The sequence below is a fragment of the Lithobates pipiens genome, unplaced genomic scaffold (genome assembly GCF_037356315.1).
Source record: "Lithobates pipiens isolate NorthernLeopardFrog02 unplaced genomic scaffold, aLitPip1_a1.2 Scaffold_13, whole genome shotgun sequence".
Taxonomy (NCBI): domain Eukaryota; kingdom Metazoa; phylum Chordata; class Amphibia; order Anura; family Ranidae; genus Lithobates; species Lithobates pipiens.
In genome coordinates, this window is record NW_027507718.1 from 456,670,216 (window position 1) to 456,692,805 (window position 22,590).

Genomic DNA, 22,590 nt, shown 5'->3' on the forward strand with positions numbered 1-22,590 from the left:
AGGACAGGTTTGCTAATCTGACGGAATACTGCAAACACGCAGTCACAAGCCTGCAGCAGCCATTTTGGTACACCCCGCACTCGGCTACGGTAGATGGATTGTTTGCCAATCTGACAGAACACAGCAAACCCTCAGTCATAAGCCTGCGACGGCCATCTTGGTACACCCCGAACTTGGCCACGGTAGATTGTTTGCTAATCTGACAGAACAACGGCTTGTCGCTGCTTTCAAAATTCATCAAAACAGTCTCACGGTTTTCAAAATCCTGTATTTAACCATATATGCGCACGTTATTTCTAAAATGAGGCTGAAATTTAAGACTAGGCTGGATGTAACAAGATGTTCACCTGCAGTCAGAAGGCAGCAGCGTTCTGTCAGATTAGCAAACCTGGAACACATGCGCAGTAAGTATTTTTGGTCAGTCAGTTGATGGAACGTCACTTCTGTTAGCTGATCTGACAGGTTTGGTAATCTGACAGAACATGGACGACTTCATTCTATGTCTCCCGTATCACACGGGCAAGCCCGGAGAAGTACTGGAGGGCAGCAGCTTTTACATTGCAGGGAATCGCCGACTGAAAAAAAATAAAAGAAGATGCATCATCCAGATATCACCACTCAAAGTCCCTGAAGTCATATGGCATCAGTCCAGGGGAAATGGTTGAAGTAGAACATCGGGCAAAAAATGTTTTCCCTCTGTGCAGGGGAGTACACAGCACAGGCTAACTGCTTGTTTCGATCTAGGGGAGAGCACAAGAGAGATGTACTTCCCTGACCCAGCGATTATCCCCACACCAGACCGGAACCCTCAAATTCCAGCAGTCATGAAAATGGACTGTTCCTGATCAAGCACACAGACATGAACAGTCCACTGCTGGACCATAGCAGAGCAGGGTTTTCCAGAGGAATGGTGGATCAGGTATGAACTTCGTGCTCACCCCTAGAAAAAAAACGAGCAGTTGGCCCATGCAGTGCAGGCACAGCCCCACTACACAGGGGGAATTTTTTTTTTTTTTTTAAAGTTGCCCGAAGTTGGACATTGACTAACACCGAGCTACACACACACTTAAATACTGTAGACAGATAGAGAAACACTATACCAAAAGTATTGGGACACCAGCCTTTACATGAACTTTAATGGCATCCTGGTCTAATGCTGGCCACACACAGAACTTCAGCCAAAACTGGTAGTTTTCAGAAAGATCATTCGACAATCCTGCTGTTAGTGGGCCCAACTTTACCGACAATTTTGATGGATCTGAAGTGCAACTTTTATCATTTCAACTAAAGTATATTTTTGTATGTTGTAATCGAAATGAAAAGAATATTGTCTTGTTTAATTTACATATGTTTTTATTGTTATCCTGAGATCATAGAAACTAGTTAGTGGAAACTAGTTAGAAACTGTCAGTGGCCAGTTCCCTTTCAACCAATGAAATTGTTCAGTCTACAAACGACCGAAATTCTGTGTGTGTAAGGCCAGCATTACGGGAGGTCAGGACTCTGTGCAGGCCAATCAAGATCCTTCACTCCAAATTCACTCATCCATGTCTTTATAGACCTTGCTTTGTACACTGGTGTGCAGTCATGTTAGAACAGGAAGGGGCCACCCCCAAACTGTTCCTACAAACTTGGGAGCATGAAATTGTCTTGTTATGCTGATGCCTTAAGAGTTTCCTTCACTGGAACTATGGGGCCAAGCCCAACCCCTGAAATACAACGACACCATATTCCCCCCTCCACCAATTTGGACAAGATCACAAATTAAAGTCCATAAAGACATGGGTGAGCGAGTTTGGGGTGGAGGAACTTGACTGTTCTGCATAGAATCCTGACCTCAACCCAATAGAACACCTTTGGGATAATTTAGAGCAGAGACTGCGTGCCAGGCCTTCTGGTCCTCATCAGTGCCTGACCTCACAAATGCGCTTCTGGAAGAATGGTCAAACATTCCCATAGACCAGGGCTCAACAAAACAAGGGCGCCAGGTCGCATTTGCGACTAGAACTAGCAACCTGGGGCAACACAGCTGGGGGTATCCTGTCTCCGTGGACCCCCCCGGCGTGATCGCGTCGGGCCGTTCCGCCGCCGGCCGGTAATTGAGGCCGTGGCTTTGAGGCCTTCTGCGGTCCTATGATTCCTTCTGGAATCTGAGGCCCTCTTGTGGTATGACAACCAGCAATGCTAATAGAGCTTCCCCTGCCTATCTCCTTCCCTTTATTTAGAACCCCTAAACATTATATATATTTTTTATTCTAACACCCTAGAGCAGTGATGGCGAACCTTGGCACCCCAGATGTTTTGGAACTACATTTACCATGATGCTCTGGCACTCTGCAGTGTACTGGAGCATCATGGGAAATGTAGTTCCAAAACATCTGGGGTGCCAAGGTTCGCCATCACTGCCCTAGAGAATAAAATGGTGGTCGTTGCAATACTGTCTGTCACACCGTATTTGCGCAGCGGACTTACAAGCGCACTTTTTTGGGGAAAAATAAATTTAATAAAAAAAATAAGACAACAGTAAAGTTAGCCAATTTTTTTTTTTATATTGTGAAAGATAATGTTAAGCCGAGTAAATTGATACCCAACATGTCATGCTTCAAAATTGCGCCCGCCCATGGAATGGCGACAAACTTTTACCCTTTAAAATCTCCATAGGCGACGTTTAAAAAAATTCTACAGGTTGCACGTTTTGAGTTACAGAAGAGGTCTAGGGCTAGAATTATTGCTCTCGCTCTACCCATGACAGCGATACCTCACATGTGTGGTTTGAACACCGCTTTCATATGTGGGTGGGACAGGGCGCGTTTAAAATTATTTTTATTTTCTTACTTTAACTTTTATTTAATCACTGTTCTTTAAAAAAATAAAAATAAATTGTGTCACTTTTATTCCTATTACAAGGAATGTAAAAATCCCTTGTAATAGAAAAAAAGCATGACAGGTCCTCTTAAATATGAGATCTCATATCTACACTAAAATGCAATAAAAAAAAAAAAAAAATTGTCATTTGGAAAAAAAAAAAAAAAAATGTCCCTCTAAGAGCTATGGGCAATGACTTGGAGACAAGGGGGGGGGGGCTGCGCTATCTTCCCCTCACTCGTCTCCATGTCAGGCCAGGGACAGGTCTGGATCGCCGTTACTGACCTGGCTCTAACTGTTTTAGCTGGCTCCTAGATTCCAAGCAAATTTGTCAAGCCCTGCCATAGACACACTTCTGAACCTTGTGTCCAGCCTTCCCAGAGGAGTTGAAGCTGTTATAGCTATGGGCCAACTCAATATTGAACCCTATGGACTAAGATGCCAATAAAGTTCATGTCAGAGGGCTTTCACACTGCGCCGCCCATATCGGCGCAAAACGCTATTTTTAGCGCCGTCTTACCGTTGGATTTGCGGCATATTCCGGCCGCTAGTGGGGTGCTTTTACCCCTTCCGTTAGCGGCCCGAGAAAGGGTTAAAACTGCCCGCAATAGTGGCATTTTGCTGGCGGTATTGCAGCGCTGCCCCATTGATTTCAGTGGGGAGCAGCGGTGAAGGAGCGGTAAACACACCGCTCCTTAGAAGCTGCTGGCAGGACTTTTCCTGATGTCTTGCCAGCGCACCGCTCCAGTGTGAAAGCCCGAGGCAATGGTGCAGCAGTTTGAGGGCGGATTGCAGGCATTAGTTCTAATGATGTAGCGCCTGCAAAACGCCCTGGTGTGAAAGGGGTCTACAGACAGGTGTCACAATACTTTTGACAATATAGTGTATGCAGGTATTACATCTTTATTTATGGTATGGATATTGATCAGCAATATAGAATACAAATCCCCAGTCATGACAGGGATTCAGACTCTCTGTCCAGCACACAAATGGCAGTTGGAGCCTCAGTCTCTAGTGTGTGTAAGGAAGAGCCGGAGGAAGGCGATCATGCTGTAGACAGATGAGGGGAGATCCGCACTTACAGTTCAGCTAACACCCACCTCTACTATTAGAACAAAGTAAAAGTAAGATCCAAGTTTTGGAGTGGCACCAGAATAGTAATAGAGGGAACATATATCCACAATGTATATAAAAAGCCTGCCTTTAGCTCTAGTTTAATTGGCAGAGGAGGCATGCCGAATGTCTCCTTCCAGGAACCCTCCACCTCTCTCCGCACACATGGAAGGAGCCATATGGCCGTCTATAGAATCAGTCACTGAACAGAAACAAGCATGTAGCCAGTGAAGGCAGAACTACTGATGTGCACACACGTACCAGACCAGTGACTTCATAATAAACTTTTGGAAGAATACACTGGCCAGGCAGGCTACGACATCATACACCGCCAGAGTCTGACAATGCAAGCTGATTATATTGTCTCAGTACATGTTTCTTTTATACCTCACACTGCATTACTCTCTCTACACATTCACTCACCTCCTCACAACCACGTGTGCTCCGGGCGCCGCGTGACGTCACTTCCCCTTCGCCGGGTGGACCACCGGAGAGGCTTCACCAGGGGGGCGGAAATGACGACACGTGCGTCGCAGAATAAAGTGTTGTCACCAGATGACAGAAGGCGGAGATTAGTGGGTGAGAGGATAATGTCTTCCCTGTGTATTGTTGTATGTGTGTATATAGAGATAAACTGTGCTGTGGTGTCTGTACCTTGTGAGAGGGTGGCTATCAATGGGGGACTCAGCTGAGGGTCATAGAAGGGGGGCTTTCTTGTGAGCTGCAGATACAGCTGTGCCAAGTCTTCTCTATGACTGCTCAGGAGGACTGGAGGGAGGAGAAGGGGGTGACCCCTGATTGTGAGCAGAGATGAGAGGCAGGGTGTTCTAGAAGACTGGGTGTGCTGACCTTCCATAGTGACCAGGGCCTTCTGGAGGTTTCCTTTAACCTTTCGTTCACAGCTATGTGCTTTTTTGGTGCATTTTGCAAACACACTGCAGTCCATTTAACATGATTTCCTATGGGACACGTTCACATCTGTGCTTTTTTTCAGCCGCTGTGTTTTTTGGAAAGGTTCGGGAACTTTTTTTCCCGCAGCAGATTGCGTGTAATAGACTTCAATGGAGTCGCACCAGAAGCACAAGTGTCGCATTTTTTTTTTTTTTTTTTTTTTACTATAAAAACATTGTATATAGCTGGTTGCTAAGGAGCCGCTGTGTCCTTAACAACCAATGAGTCATCAGTGAGCGAGCCCCCCCCCTCCTCCTGAAAAATACCAGGCTGTGTGCCCTCCATATGGGGGGGGGGCGCTTTGGGCTAGATGGCTCCACCCCCCACCCCAAATCATCCTATCACCATGTTCTACAGGTGCGGGCTTATCAGAATCTGGTAGCCCCTGTTAGCAAGGGAGTCCCCAGATCCCAGTCCCCCCCCCATGTGAATAAGTATGGGATATTGTACCCCTACTCATTCACCACAAAAATTGTCAAAAGTGCTTGACCATTCCTTTATTAAAAATCCAAAAATGATTTCCCCCAATGTGGATCCATGGTCAATCACACCGCCTGCCAAACCCAAAAAAGAAAAAAGCTGCGTACTCGTGAAAAGCTAACTGCCAGCTCCTCTGTCTAAAGCCCCATACACACTATCAGAGTTTCTGCTGATTTTGTTTTTTCCTTCAGATTTACCAAAACCATATAATACGAGGTCAAACTTTAGGAGTGTCAATGTGTATGCAATCAGGCAGGCCCTTGCACTACATGGTTTTGGTAAATCTGAAGGAAAAAAATCTGCAGAAAATCTGATCGTGTGTATGGGGCTTTACAGTGATTAAATTTGCTGGGTGGCCCGCCTCTTTGTGCTGTCAGAGCCCCCCGCCCCAAAGCACCGCTCGTTCCCTCCCTTTCCTGACCTGCCGGGCGGCATGCTTGAATAAGGGTCTGGTATGGGGGGGGGGGGAATCAACACACACTTTTTTTTCCACCAATAATTTTTCTGGAAATTCTTTCAAATTTTTTTATTTTTTTTTTTCAAACATAAAGTTTATTCAAGTTTCAATACCAAAGACATTGGTACATTCTCTTCCGTCAGGTATAGATAACCAAAAACAGAGAAAAATAGTTAAAAAAAAAGATGGTATTATCAAAAGAAAATGTCAAAGGTATACTTGACTGCAATTCTTTCTTTTACATTGAGCTGTCAGTAGGGAACCCCGCTGACAGCTGATGACTCATTGATTATTAAGGATGTAGTGGCCAGCATACTAAGGTTGCTCCTTAGCAACCAGCTATATACAGTACATCGGCAGAATGGCGCAGGCAAACTGGTGTACAGGTATGTCCAGTTGAAATTGCCGCCCTGCCATCGCGTGCGCGTGAGTCCGGTCGCAGGTCCCGTGGACTCGATCGCCGCTGGGATACCCGCGATAGTCTCACGGGGAGGCTGAACTGGGATATGCCGATGTAAACGGCTTCTCCCCATGCTGCCTAGCAACAAGTGACACTGATCTCTGCTCCCTGTGATTGGAGCAGAGATCAGTGTTCACTAACACACAGCCCAGCCCCCCACAGTTAGTAACACGCCCCTAGGACACACATAACCCCTACACTGCCACCCCTGGTTAACCCCTTCACTGCCCGTGTCATTTACACAGGAATCGGTGCATTTGTATAGCAGTGATTGCTGTATAAATGACAATGGTCCCAAAAATGTCCGATGTGTCCGCCATAATGTCGCAGTCACAATAAAAATCGCTGATCGCCGCCATTACTAGTAAAAATATATATATATATATATATATATATATATATATATATTAATAAAAATGCCATAAAACTATCCCCTATTTTGTAAGCGCTATAAATTTTGCGCAAACCAATCAATAATCGCTTATTGCGATTATTTTTACTAAGGAATACATATCGGCCTAAACTGAGGAAAAAACATGTTTTTTTATATATTTTTGGGGGTATTTATTATAGCAAAAAGTAAAAAAATAATGCGTTTTTTTCAAAATTGTCGCTTTTTTTGTTTATAGCGCAAAAAATAAAAACCGCAGAGGTGATCAAATACCACCAAAAGAAAGCTCTATTTGTGGGTAAAAAAGGACATCAATTTTGTTTGGGAGCAACGTCGCATGACCGTGCAATTGTTTTTTAAAGCGATGCAATGCCGAATCGCAAAAAGTGGTCTGGTCTTAAGTCAGCAAAATGGTCCGGTCTGAAAGTGGTTAAGCACCACTAGTTTTTTTTTTTTTTTGCTAAATAAATGAAAAAAGACTGAAATGTGTGAAAAAAGAAAACATTATTTTCTTTGTTTCTGTTATAAAATTTTGCAAATCGATAATCTTTTTTCATAAATTTAGACCAAAATGTATTCTGCTACATATTTTGGGTGAAAATAACCCAAATTGTATATTATATAGTCTGTAGGAAAGTTATAGAGTTCACAAACTATGATATATATATATATATATATATATGTATATAAAGTATATGAAAATCGATCAATCCTGATGTAGTGACAATTCATTTTTTGAGGCCAGAAAATGCCAGGACAGTGCACTACAGATATCCCCAAAATGACCCCTTTTTGGAAAGTAGACATTCCAATGTATGTAGTAAGAGACATGGCAAGTTTTTTTGAAGTTGTAATTTTTTTGTAAAATTTTTTGTAAAATGAAGAAATAAAAATGTTTTTTTTTCACTATTTTTTATTTATTTTGTTAACATGCTTTCACTAGTGCAGTACAACACGATCATATAACTGGTGGGTCAGTGATCAGGGACACAGACGGGTGACAGTGTGTAACTTTTTATAACTTTTTTTTTAACACACAGAAATACAGTATTATCATAATAACACTGTACTACCCCGGGGGAAGTGATCAGGATTTTTTTTTTACACGTTATGATTGCTTATACCAATGACTTTTACTGTACAATCATTTTTACTGAATGAAACTGATGATTCATTCCGTGTGTATTGTTGTGATTGGCCACAGCAAATCACATGGTATAGATGGGCTGTGATTGGCCCTGTCTGCACCATGTGAACACAATTATACACAATGGATGGCATGAAAGGAAGCTATTGATTGTTTACAATTGTCATGTGATCTGTTTTGATTGATCACAGTGATCACTTGGTAATGACAACAGGCTGGTACAGTGATCTGTCATCAGCTGTGTCTGATGGACACAGCCGGTGACAGATCTCGGCTGGGTGGAGGAGCGTTTTGGGAAGACATCGTATGACATCCACCTGGAACGATGAAAGTCGCGCCCAGCTGTCATTTTCCAATAGGGTGGACGGGAAGTGGTTAACAATTTTGCTGCCAGAGCTATTTTTGTAATTTTTCTGCACACAAAAATAAATCATTTGAGGCCTGAAGATTAAAACCCCGAAAACATATATTTTCTAAAACCCTAGAGAAAAAAAATAGTGATAGTTCTAATTTATTTGTTCCACATGATATTAGTACAATGGTTTACAAAATGCAAAGTTTCATTAAAAAATATACTTACGTTAATTTTAGGGCACACAAACACAACAACTTACCCATTGTTTTGTTAGAATATAAAAGGTGAGGTTGTGCTGAGTAAATAGATATCCAACATGTCAAACCTTAACCACTTCATTACTGGTCACTTTCACCCCCTTCCTGCCTGGGCCAATTTTCAGCTTTCAGCACTGTCACATTATGAACAACAATTGTACGGTCATGCAACGCTGCACCTATATGAATTTTTTATCATTTTTTGAAAAAGATAGAGCATTCTTTTTGTGATATTTGATCACAACTGTTTTTATTTTTATTTTTTGCAAAACAATTGAAAAATGATGGAAAATTTTGAAAAATACCTTTTTATTTTTGCAAATAAGTAATTTTTGTTTATTGCTGATGGGCACTGATAAACTGCACAGAAGAGGGACCGATAAGCTGTACTGACAAGTAGAGACTGATAAGCTGCACTAATGGGTACTGATGAGACGGTACTGATAAGCTGCACTGATGAAGAGGTACTGATAAGCTGCACTGACAAGGAGGCTCTAATAAGCTGCACTAATGGGTACTGATGAGGCGGTACTGATAAGCTGCACTGATGAGGTGGCACTAATAAGCTGCTTTAATGGGTACTGATGAGGCTGCACTGATGGGCTGCACTGATAATCAGGTCTTTCCTCCTAGATGTCTTTGCATGTGCACAGATGAGCCGCATTGCTTTCTCAACCTGGGCTCTGCAGCATATTTGGGGTGGAAAGAACTTCCTGCGAAAAGGCAAAAAGAATAGAGAAAAAAAGAGTGTGAGGCAACAGGGCAGCCCAATGTCACCTTTATGGCAAAGTGCACTTATGCTTTAGCAGAGATCTCACACCAGCCCATTCTAAAATGTGAAAGACAAAACTAGAGTTACATAACACAGCAACATCAACACACATCGGACACCCAACATTAACCTGTGGCCTCTTGGTGCAGAGAGTCCGCATATTTGCATGCATTAGCGCCAACAGAGTTGTGCTGAGAGCACATGCACTGCATGCTCCCTGAAAGCTTCCGATTGCTTTCTAGACAGTCACGGCGGTCATGTGGCCATAAGCCCCGCCTCCCAGCAGTCCAAACCCCTTAAGGTCATGGGAAGCCGAAGCCAAGGGGGTTAAAGGAGACTTCTTCTTCCAAAGAAAATACACCTTTTCACACTGGTACTGACTAGAATTCCAATGTTTCTATTTCCACTCAGTTTCTCTCCCTTGCTCAGCTAATGTGACCCCAGTACTGACGGAGTGGGTCAGGGGAGGGACAAACAAGGATGCTGTGCACGTGCCCAATGTCCCCCTTATCAAGTGATAGGGTCAATGGTATTTAGAACTCTTTCAGCTGAAAGGTTGTAATGTTGCACCTTGAAAACCTGTGGCTTTGTGTAACTTATGCTGCGTACACATGACCGGACTTTTCGACAGCAAAGGCCCGACGGAACAATCCGTCGGACAATTTGATTGTGTGTGGGCTCCATCAGACCTTTGCTGTCCAAAAATCTGACGGACTTTAGAAATAGAACATGTTTCAAATTTTTCGCCCGGAACTCCACCAGTCCCTATCGAGAAATCCGTTGTGTGTATGCTAGTCTGGGGGACAAAAAAGCAACGCTAGGACAGCTATTGGCTACTGGCTATGAACTTCCTTATTCTAGTCCGGACCTGCGTCATCACATTCAAATCCATCGGACTTTGGTGTGATTGTGTGTGTGTCCAAGTCCGTTCATTCGGAAAGTCCACCGGTACTCCGCCGAAATACCGTCGGACCTAGTCCATCGAAAAGTCCGGTCGTGTGTACACGGCATTAACCACTTAAGTCCCGGACCAATTGTCAGCCTAAGGACCAGAGGTCTTTTTACAATTTCGCACTTCACTGCTTTAACTGGTAATTGCGCGGTCATGCAATGTTTTACCCAAACAAAATTTACGTCCTTTTCTTCCCACAAATAGAGCTTTCTTTTGATGGTATTTGATTGCCTCTGTGATTTTTATTTTTTATGATATAAAAGGAAACAGACTGAACATTTTGAAAAAAAAATATATTTTCTACTTTTTGTTATAAGAAAAATCGAATAAACTAAATTTTAGTCATACATTTAGGCCAAAATGTATTCAGCCACATGTCTTTAGTAAAAAAAAATGTCAATAAGCGTGTACAGTGGCTTGCGAAAGTATTCGGCCCCCTTGAACTTTTCAACCTTTTGCCACATTTCAGGCTTCAAACATAAAGATATAAAAATTTAATTTTTTGTGAAGAATCCCCAACAAGTGGGACACAATTGTGAAGTGGAACGAAATCTATTGGATTTTTGAAACTTTTTTAACTAATAAAAAAATGAAAAGTGGGGCGTGCAAAATTATTCGGCCCCCTTGCGTTAATACTTTGTAGAGCCACCTTTTGCTGCGATTACAGCTGCAAGTCGCTTGGGGTATGTCTCTATCAGTTTTGCACATCGAGAGACTGAAATTCTTGCCCATTCTTCCTTGCAAAACAGCTCAAGCTCAGTGAGGTTGGATGGAGAGCGTTTGTGAACAGCAGTTTTCAGCTCTTTCCACAGATTCTCGATTGGATTCAGGTCTGGACTTTGACTTGGCCATTCTAACACCTGGATATGTTTATTTGTGAACCATTCCTTTGTAGATTTTGCTGTATGTTTGGGATCATTGTCTTGTTGGAAGATAAATCTCCGTCCCAGTTTCAGGTCTTTTGCAGACTCCAACAGGTTTTCATCCAGAATGGTCCTGTATTTGGCTGCATCCATCTTCCCCTCAATTTTAAGCATCTTCCCTGTCCCTGCTGAAGAAAAGCAGGCCCAAACCATGATGCTGCCACCACCATGTTTGACAGTGGGAATGGTGTGTTGAGGGTGATGAGCTGTGTTGCTTTTACGCCAAACATATCGTTTTTGCATTGTGGGCAAAAAGTTTGATTTTGGTTTCATCTGACCAGAGCACTTTCTTGCACATGTTTGGTGTGTCTCCCAGGTGGCTTGTGGCAAACTTTAGACGAGACTTTTTATGGATATCTTTGAGAAATGGCTTTCTTCTTGCCACTCTTCCATAAAGGCCAGATTTGTGCAGTGTACGACTGATTGTTGTCCTATGGACAGACTCTCCCACCTCAGCTGTAGTTCTCTGCAGTTCATCCATAGTGATCATGGGCCTCTTGGCTGCATCTCTGATCAGTGTTCTCCTTGTCTGAGCTGAAAGTTTAGAGGGACGGCCAGGTCTTGGTAGATTTGCAGTGGTCTGATACTCCTTCCATTTCAAAATGATCGCTTGCACAGTGCTCCTTGGGATGTTTAAAGCTTGGGAAATCTTTTTGTATCCAAATCCGGCTTTAAACTTCTCCACAACAGTATTACGTACCTGCCTGGTGTGTTCCTTGGTCTTCATGATGCTCTCTGCACTTTCAACAGAACCCTGAGACTATCACAGAGCAGGTGCATTTATACAGAGACTTGATTACACACAGGTGGATTCTATTTATCACCATCAGTCATTTAGGACAACATTGGATCATTCAGAGATCCTTGCTGAGTTTGCTGCACTGAAATTAAAGGGGGCGAATAATTTTGCACGCACCACTTTTCAGTTTTTTATTTGCTAAAAAAGTTTAAAATATCCAATAGATTTCGTTCCACTTGACAATTGTGTCCCACTTGTTGGTGATTCTTCACAAAAAATTAAAATTTTATATCTTTATGTTTGAAGCCTGAAATGTGGCAAAAGGTTGAAAATTTCAAGGGGGCCGAATACTTTCGCAAGGCACTGTATTTATTGGTTTGCACAAAAGTTACAGCGTCTACAAACTAGAGTACATTTTCTGGAATTTACACAGCTTTTAATTTATGACTGCCTATCTCATTTCTTGAGGTGCTAAAATGGCAGGGCAGTACAAACCCCCCCCCCCCCCAAATGACCCCATTTTGGAAAGTAGACACCCCAAGGAAATTACAGAGGGGCATGTTGAGCCCATTGAATATTTTTTATTTTTTTTGTCCCAAGTGATTGAATAATGACAAAAAAAAAAAGTTTACAAAAAGTTGTTACTAAATGATATATTGCTCACACATGCCATAGTTATATGTGGAATTGCACCCCAAAATATATTTTGCTGCTTCTCCTGAGTATGGGGATACCATATATGTGGGACTTTTTGGGAGCATAGCCGCGTACGGCACCCCGAAAACCAATCACCACCTTCAGGATTTCTAAGGGTGCAAATTTTTGATTCCACTCCTCACTACCTATCACAGTTTCGAAGGCCATAAAATGCCAAAATAGCACAAAACCCCCCAAAATGACCCCATTTTGGAAAGTAGACACCCCAAGCTATTTACTGAGAGGCATGTTGAGTCCATGAAATATTTTATATTTTGCCACAAGTTGCAGGAATATTACAAACTTTTTTTTTTTTTGCACAAAGTTGTCACTAAATGATATATTGCTCACACATGCTATGGGCATAAGTGAAATTACACCCCAAAATAAATACAGCTGCTTCTCCTGAGTATGGGGATACCAAATGTGGGGGACTTTTTGGGAGCCTAGCCACGTACGGGACCCCGAAAACCTAGCACTGCCTTCCGGATTTAAATATAAAACACTACCAAAAAAACCTGTTAGCGATCGCAGGGATCAGGCCTGACTCTGCGATCGCTGCGGTTATGTGTTTAGTGTTTTGTAAGTGACAGTGATCGATCAATACTGCACTTGGGTGGGCTGGGCGGAGGGGCAAAACGCAGGTGCCAGCAGGTATCTGGGCTGATCCCGCTAACAATGCGTTTTTTGGAACCCTAAACTGCTGGGGACGCTAGTATAGATCTGATCAGATCAGATATTCATCTGTTCAGATTCTATACCACTACGGGAGGTGTATGCTTTGCGCGTGGGTGTTAGCAGTACTGGCACTAACCTAGCGCTGCCTGGGGTGACGCAGACCCTGACCCTAAAACCTAATTGATATCACCCGCCGCTATATGCGGGGTGAGGTAAGTATTACACTTTGTTCCATAATCCATAGACATTTAACCCTTGCAGTGTGGAGGGGGGTAGTACAAGGATACAATGCACCACACACCACAACGCACGCGTGTCACGTTGGCGTGTGTCTTACATGCATTGTATTTGTTTTTTTTTGCCTTGTTTTTTTTTATTTATCTCGCAGTACGTCGTGTGTATGTACGTTTGTACACATTTGCATGAATTTGCTTTGCCCTGCGCTGAAACAAAGTAGTGCAATGCAACACAACACGCTGCTGAGGACTGCATTCATAGGGAATCATTTTTTCGTTGCCATGTGTTGGTGATCACAAATGCACCCCAGCACATCTGGCATGAACGAACTCTTAATGAGCAAAATGTACCATGACCTAAAAGCATGCTGAGTTACATAGCACTGGAGAATCCAAAACTGAAATCAGAAGTTAACTAACTATAAAATCTAAGCAAGCTTAAAAAACCTAAAGGCTGGTACACGTGTGCTGAATATTCAACCAGTGTGTACAGCAGTCTGTCCGGCTTCTGTCAAACATGGCAGCTAACTGGCATGCTATCAGCGTTGGCAGCCAATTGCTCCCAGTGCTGATCAGTGTGTTCTGGCGAGGGGGCAATTGCTCAGCAGGGAGATCGCTGTAATAACATTGCATGATTAATACAGCAAGTTCGCTGGGTTGAACGGAAAAAAAACTATGTGTATATACCAGGCTTATGTCAGCATCAGACAGCCATGGACTGCCTTATAAAAAGATTTTGAGAATTTTTCCAGGCTTTGTACAGTTTGGCAGTCTTGTGTTTTGCTTACAGCTTCCTGTTCTGCTACTACTGTAATGAGCTCCAGCCATGTCCATAGGATGAAGACAGGTAAAGTCTGCCTCAGGCTGTCATAGAATATTGGGCAGCTAAAGGCATAGCCCATTTGTTTTCCGCTTATGAACCCATCCAGAACTCATTATAGGAGCAGCAGCAGCACAGAAAGCCCTGCAATGGAATGCTAAAGTTACAAGAGACACAGATTATTTATGGAATATTTTCTAGGTGGCCCATACTGATTTCTTGTAGTCATACAATTAGAAGTGACTATATTAAGTGCCAAATAATACTATAGTATACTAGGTAGAGGCAAGGCATCCTAAAGCTGAACTCCGGGCAGAGACTTTTGAGTATTTTTGTAAAGGTCATCTCTTAGCTTTAACAAATATGTTATTGGCTGTGAATCATATCGGTCATCACAGAAGAAGCTGAACTCTGGGGAAAGTGAAAATCCTACCTAGCAGTGGGGCTGCATTGCAAGTGTCAGGACCTGGACCTGAACCTGGGACCTCTGCTGTGTCTGGCGATGATTCTTCTCGCTGCGCTAACTGAGATATTGGACTTTTTAAAACCATCTCTTGTTTTTACTTACAGTTTTTATTTACAGTACAGTGCCTTTTCTTTGGGGTGAATGGATAGGGGTATGTCAAAAAAAAAACTGCTTGACATGACTTAACGCTGTATCCAGCATTAAGCTGGGTTTAGCAGCGTCAGACGTTTTCAAAGCTGTAATGCCAGTCCATTGAGCGCACTGGCCCTGTTTTTTTTTTTTTTTTTGCAGCTTAAAAACGCCTATGCCACTTACAACTCCTAAAAGCCTGTGTGTGCATGAGGCCATAGAATAACATGAAGAGGCATTTTTAAGTTGCAAAAAAAAAATGTCTGACACTGCTAAAAGCAGCTATAAATGTGCATGAGGCCTAAGGCCCCTTTCACACATGCGGACAGTATGTCCGTATTTCATCCATCCGTTTGCGGATGAAATACGGACATACATGCATTCCTATGGGATAGCGGGTGTCTGCGGATAAACATCCGCAGACACCCGCTATCGTCCGCCTCCGCTATTGTCCGATTCTGCAGACGGAGGAAAATCCTATTTTTCTATCCGTCTGCAGAGCGGATCGGATGAACGCGGAGAGACGGTCCGTGCTCGTCCGATCCCCATAGAGGAGAGCTGACAGGGCGGTCCCTGCACAGTGTGCCGGGGCCGCCCTGTCCGCCGCCGGCTCAGCGGGAACAACGGAGCGATCCCCGCTGAGTGAGCGGATCATCACAGGGCGGATCATTACTGATCCATCCCGTGTGAAAGGGGCCTTATAGTTTGCAAACTCTGCTGTCTCCTCCTAACACACTTGTGCATGCAGCAGAGTCTAATTGGCTACTAGGGGGCCCCCTCCCTTTTCCAGTCTAAGTGCTGGTGTGCAGGGGATAAATGGAGGCCTATGAGAATCACTTTCAGGTGCTTATACAACCCCAATTCAAAAAAGTTGGGACGTTGTGTAAAATCTACATAAAAACAGAATGTAATGATCTGCAAATCTCATAAACCCATATTTTATTCACAATAGAAAATTAAAAAAATTATAAAATGTTTAAACAAAATTGCCAGTTAAGGTAATTTTGAAATTGATAGCAGTAACACTGTTTACCACGGTGTAGCATCCCCTGTAAACGTCTGTAAACTGAGGAGACCAGTTGCTGGGGTTTTGGGAGAGGAATGTTGCCATATTCTTGTCTGATATAGGATTCTAACTGCTCAACAGTCCTGGGTCCTTGTCATTTTCTTTTTTTTAAGATGCGTCAAATATTTTCAATTGGTAAAAGGTCTGGACTACAGGCAGGCCAGTTAAGCACCCTGATTTTTCTACTACAAATGCCATGCTGTTGTCTTAAAGTGGTTGTAAACCCTTACAAACCACTTTGACCTACAGGTAAGCCTAGATTAAGGCTTACCTGTAGGTCCAAGAAATATCTCCTAAACCTATACGGTTTAGGAGATATTTACCTGAAGACAGCAGCGCGCAGGCGCACTGGGTAAGCCGCAGATCGCGGCGATATGCTGCGAGTGTTGGCTCCCGTGCGCATGCGCAGGAGTGACGTCATCGCTGCTCTGGTGAATCACAGCGTCGGAGCAGCGAGACCCACGGAGACCCACCAAGAAGATGGACGCTCGGAACTACAGGGGACAGCGGTGACTTTGCTGGCTCCTGTGTCAGGTAAGTGACACATAATGGACTACTATGCGATGCATAGTAGTCCATTATGCTTTACCTTTGCAGGGAATCAAAGAGGAAGTAAACCCATCAGGGTTTACTTCCTCTTTAAGCCCCATACACACTATCAGATTTTCTGCTGATTTTTTTCCTTCAGATTTACCAAAACCATGTAGTGCAAGGGCCTGCCTGATTGCATACACATTGAAACTCCTAAGGTTTGACCTCATATTATATGGTTTTGGTAAATCTGAAGGAAAAAAATCTGCAGAAAATCTGATAGTGTATATGAGGATTTAGATGCAAAATGTGGTTTAGCATGGTCCTGCTGAAATATGCAAGGTCCCCCCTGAAAAAGACATCATCTGGATGGGAGCATATGCTGCTCTAAAACCTGGATATATCTTTCAGCATGGATTTGAGCCTTTCCAGATGTGCAAGCTGCTTATTGAGATGCAGGTTTTTGAACTGAGCGCCGATAACAAACCAAAAGGTCCCTCTCCTTTTTAGTCCGGAGGATGCAGTTCCCATGGTAGCCAGAAATTCAATTCGCCTGACCCCAAAACTGTTTTTCACTTTGCAACAGACCATTTTAAATGAGCTTTGACCGAGAGAATAGGGCAGCATTTCTGAATCATGTTCAGATATGGCTTCTTCTTTGCATGATAGAGCCTTAAAAGAGAAGTATGGACTTTCAAAAAAACAAACATTTGTACTCGCCTATGTGGATGCAGAATCAATGCGATGCTGCATCTGTCCCCTGCTGGCTTTGCAGGGAGAACAATGAGCAATCAAAGACCATTGATTACTCCGTTCTCCCCTCCACTCTGAGCAGAGACCTGTGACTGTCAATCAGCAGTTCTCTGCTCTGCCCCTACAATACTCATATTAGGGTTGGGCTGTGGAGGGGGTGGGAGGGGCTGGCTCAGGCTCTCAGTGGATCGCTGAGAGGCTGATCCATGTACCGGCGCAGGCTGGACCAGTTGAGTGACATCAGCCAACAGCAAACTTTAGCCTGCGGTTGACTGAAAATGGGTCACAGGGGTGCAGAACAAGGTAAAACCCTGTGGTCGAGGCACAGTTTTACCACCCCCAATCCCTACCCCCCCTTTAGCTGCTGAGGCAGCAGACAGTGGTGTACAGATGCGGCAGCAGGAATTAATCACAACCCATTCAAGTAAATGGGGCCACTCTGCAAGTGCCTGATTCTCCGTGGTCCAAGAGGTTAAAGTAGGTGGTAAAAAGTGCAGCAAACTCGAAGGAAAACTGCAGGTACACTGCACTGCACCCGTGGTGTGGGTAATCCACTGCACATCAGTGTGAAAGCAGCCCTATACTATGCCCAGTGTATTGCTTCACACTGACCTGAAGATCTCTTCTTTTCTGCTGCTGGCACCACTCTGGAGACCGCTAGCTGCTCCCTACTAGACCGGCACCCAGGAGGAGCTGAGCAGAAGATACCAGTGAGGGACTCATTGGAGAGGTATAAACAAGCTCTAAAGGTAAGACTGACTATTATACCTCAGTCTTACCTTTAGAGCTTGTTTATACCACAATCCACGGCACGCTATGCATTGTGATTTTCTCATGTTTGCAGTGCCTTTTTTAGGCATCATTTTTGTTTTCATTTTGTTTTTTTTGTTTTTTTACTGAGATGCATTAGCATGTGTTTGTGTGCTTTTATGTGCATTCTGGTATGTTCATGTGTGGAAAAAATGCAGCATATGAAAGCACAGTTCATTGAAATACATTCATTTTTCTTGTATATGCATATGTATTTCTTGCATTTAAAAACGTGTTTGATTTACATCTGGTGTAAACAAGCTCTTCAACTTCTAATCTTTATTAACATATTCCAAGAATCCTCCCCTAATTAGTGATTGTGATGACTTTCTCCAGAAGAAACATTTGCTATAATATTTGGGCACTAGATATTTTGGCCCAAACATACACGAAAATGGCACCACAAAGCCTCTCTGAAATGCCAGTTCTGAGTACAGTTGATTAAAGTGAGGAATGAATATGTAGCGGGAAGTCCTCGGAGTCCTCCTTCCATCTGATTATACTCTCCAGACCTTGTTATTTGCTGGATTGGAATGACTTGTTTTTCTGATTGTAGTATTTGGACCTTGTCTTCATTTATTTGATGACGACCGTAACTTTCCTTTCCATTAGAATAGGCTGGGCTTTTATGTTCCCTTCTACTTGTCTGGCGCCATCAGTATTCATTATTTCTTTTATATCCTGCAATTTAAAGGATGAATTGATTTGTTTTTCTGCCACGCTAGATGTCACACTAGATGGTTTTTTTTTTCAGTATACACAGGCCTGACATTATTATAATGACCGAAGGGAAATCAAGTCCTTGCGTCACTATTGTTATGTACCGTGGTTTAGCACAAGTAGGGTGCTTGAGTTGATTTACCACAATAATATGTTTGTCAAGTATCTCTTCATTTGCTTTTTATACCTTATTTATAAATCTTTATTTTTTGTGAAGAGATTGCCTAAATGGTGGTGCTTCTCGTGTGGTCCGTGGACCGTCTGTGATCCATGTGTATGCCTCGGCTTGTTTTTATTGGGCTGACCTAGAAAGGAACCCAGAATGGGTACAGTTGGCTCTAATACAAGTGTTCATAGTAACTGGCTCCAGACAATGTTTTCCCAATAACTCTGAATTCACTAAATGGTGTACAGATTTGGTGGGTAGGTGTACGTTTGATCTGCACATAATAACAGCAACCTGGAATAGAAATCACTACTTTCTTTGTTTAATAAAAATTCAACCCGTTTAATCTCTTAGTTAACATGATTAAAATAGATTTAAACCTTAAAGCTGAGCTCCAGTCCCCATAATCCATTTTTTAAAATATTTTTTATAAAAGCTCGACAGTGATTGTTAGTTTTTGATATTTGGATATTCTCCTAACTGTCTTCACGCTTGTTACATTTAAATCAGTAATATCATACCTGATCTCGGAAGCAGGCAGGGGTAATTGAGGATGTGGGCATCTGAAGCCCATTCCTGTGTATTTCCATGATTTGGTGAGGCTGGCTACCCAGCACGCACCTCCCGATCTCGAGCTTGTGCAGTACTCCAGCGGTCTCACGAACACATCGTCTGTACTTCCACCCAGCAGATCCTCGAAATACCATGAGATTTCACTATTAGGTGTCCCAAGGACTCCTGGGATACATGGTTAGTAAGGTTGAATAAAGACACCAGTCCATCCAGTTCAACCTGAGTGAGTGTCTACAATTGTCCCTATCCCTGTACATTGTACACTCACATCGGTCCCTACCCTCAAGGAGCCCACAATCCAAGGTCCCCATTCATATACTAGGGCCAATTTGGGGCAGAAGCCAATTAACCTACCTGCATGTTTTTGGAGTGTGGGAGGAAACCGGAGTACCCGGAGGAGACCCACGCAGGCACAGGGAGAGCATGCAAACTCCAGGCAGGTAGTGTCGTGGTTGGGATTTGAGCAAGCGATCCTTCCTACTGCTAGGCGAGAGTGCTAACCACTACACCCCATATATTATGCGATATCCCTTGAGTCCCTGGGAATTGTCTAATGACGAAATCGCCTAGGCAGCGGGACTAGAATTGTTGCCTGTATACACAAATGAAAAGTATATAGAAAAAAAAGGCTTGCCATTTATAACTGTACTGCAGGTGGGCTTTCTGATAAAAATGTAAAACAGCAAGTAAAAATGGATGGAACTCCACTTTAAAATGTAAGTTAAGGCAAAATATGAAGTACATCTTCAAATATCTAGACACATACGTACATATACAGTATCTCACAAAAGTGAGTGCGCCCCTCACATTTTTGTAAATATTTTATTATATCTTTTCATGTGACAACACTGAAGAAATGACACTTTGCTACAATGTAAAGTAGTGAGTGTACAGCTTGTATAACAGTGTAAATTTTCTGTCCCCTCAAAATAACTCAACACACAGCCATTAATGTATAAACCGCTGGCAACAAAAGTGAGTACACCCCTAAGTGAAAACGTCCAAATTGGGCCCAAAGTGTCAATATTTTGTGTGGCAGCCATTATTTTCCAGCACTTGGGTATGGAGTTCATCAGAGCTTCACAGGTTGCCACTGGAGTCCTCTTCCACTCCTCCATGATGACATTAGAGAGCTGGTGGACATTAGAGACCTTTTGCTCCTCCACCTTTCGTTTGAGGATGCCCCACAAATGCTTACTAGGGTTTAGGTCTGGAGACATGCTTGCCCAGTCCATCATCTTTACTCTCAGCTTCTTTAGCAATGCAGTGGTCGTCTTGGAGGTGTGTTTGGGGTCATTATGTTGGAATACTGCCCTGGAGGCCCGGTCCTCAAAGGGAGGGGATCATTCTCTACTTCAGTATATCACAGTACATGTTGGAATTCATGGTTCCCTCGATGAACTATAGCTCCCCATTGCCGGCAGCACTTATGCAGCCCCAGACCATGACACTCCCACCACCATGCTTGACTGTAGGCAACACACACTTGTCTTTGTACTCCTCACCTGGTTGCCACCACACACGCTTGACACCATCTGAACCAAATAAGTTTATCTTGGTCTCATCAGACCACAGGACATGGTTCCAGTAATCCATGTCCTTAGTCTGTTTGTCTTCAGCAAACTGTTTGTTAGCTTTCTTGTGCATCATCTTTAGAAGAGGCTTCCTTCTGGGAAGACAGCCATGCAGAACAATTTGACGCAGTGTGTGGCTTATGGTCTGAGCACTGACAGGCAGACCCCCCCCCCCCTTCAGCCTCTGTAGCAATGCTGGCAGCACTCATATATCTATTTCTCAAAGACAACCTCTGAACATGATGGTGAGCACGTGCACTCAACTTCTTTGGTCAACCATGGCGAGGCCTGTTGTGAGTGGAACCTGTCCTGTTAAACCGCTGCATGGTCTTGGTCACCATGCTGCAGCTCAGTTTAAGGGTCTTGCCAATCTTCTTATAGCCTAGGCAATCTTTATGTAGAGAAATAATTCTTTTTTTCAGATCCTCTTTGCCATGAGGTGTCATGTTGAACTTCCAGTGACTAGTATGAGAGAGTGAGAGCGATAACACCAAATTTAACACACCTGCTCCCCATTTATACCTGAGACCTTACACCTGAGTTTAGACATTAATGTGTTGAGTTATTTTGAGGGGACAACAAATTTACACTGTTATACAAGTTGTACGCTCACTACTTTACATTGTAGCAAAGTGTCATTTCTTTAGTGTTGCCACATGAAAAGATATAATAAAACACCTGCTTACCTGCAGCACTTTCTTCATCTGTTCAAAGTGCTGAATTATAAAGCTTGTCTGAGAGTCCAGAAAAAAAAAGGGTGGAGAGCTGAAGTTAAACTATGCAGAGCCCAGTAAAGATAGCTCTAAGAGCTGATTGGAGGGAAGGGACACACCCTGTCCACACAGGCATACAGCCAAGGCTGTCAATCGGCTGGAGATCCCTTCCTTGTCACCATTTTTCTCCTGGTGTCAGGAAAACTTGTCAGAAGTGACTAATGTTTATAGCAGAGGAATAAGGCAGCAGACAAAAGTGACATTTAGTGCTGTTAATTGAGACAAGTACACACTATAGAGAGACATGCTTTGTTCATATTTCATGTCTGAGGTTTCCAACCACATAAAGTCATTTTTAGGGCACACAAGTGCAATATATTACCCAGTTTTTGCTAAAAAAATAAAAGAAGATGTTGCAAATAGACACCAAACATGTCAAGCCTTAAAATTGCTCTTGCTTGTGAAATGGCAATGAGTGTCAGTACCATAAATACAACGCTTCAAAAGCCCCTACATCTGTTTAAAGTTAAAGTGGAGCTCCACCCAAAAGAGGAAGTTTTGCTTGTTTGCACCCTCCACTGTCACATTTGGCACTTCTGGGGAGAGTGCGGGCACCTGGTTTTGATCACCACAGCGATCTAAACCAGAGGTTCGACCCCTTGCTTCCTCACAATCTTCTGGGACACCTCACAGAAGAATCAGTTCGGGTGAGGACATCACTGGCTCGGTGGACACGTAAGTGTCCTAGTATTAAAAGTCAGCAGTTACAGTAATTGTAGCTGCTGACTTAAATTTTT

At 43.1% G+C, this 22,590-nt stretch overlaps 2 protein-coding genes across 2 annotated transcripts in view; one reads left to right on the forward strand and one right to left on the reverse strand.

Moving 5' to 3' along the window:
• The window catches only part of LYAR (Ly1 antibody reactive), a 43,758-nt gene extending 39,274 nt beyond the window's left edge, over nt 1-4,484 (reverse strand). The window contains exon 1 of the mRNA XM_077477792.1: nt 4,402-4,484. The gene's annotated coding sequence lies outside the window, so the exon portion shown is untranslated. The remainder of the gene's footprint in view (nt 1-4,401) is intronic.
• The window catches only part of ZBTB49 (zinc finger and BTB domain containing 49), an 84,613-nt gene continuing 66,504 nt past the window's right edge, over nt 4,482-22,590 (forward strand). The window contains exon 1 of the mRNA XM_077477791.1: nt 4,482-4,557. The gene's annotated coding sequence lies outside the window, so the exon portion shown is untranslated. The remainder of the gene's footprint in view (nt 4,558-22,590) is intronic.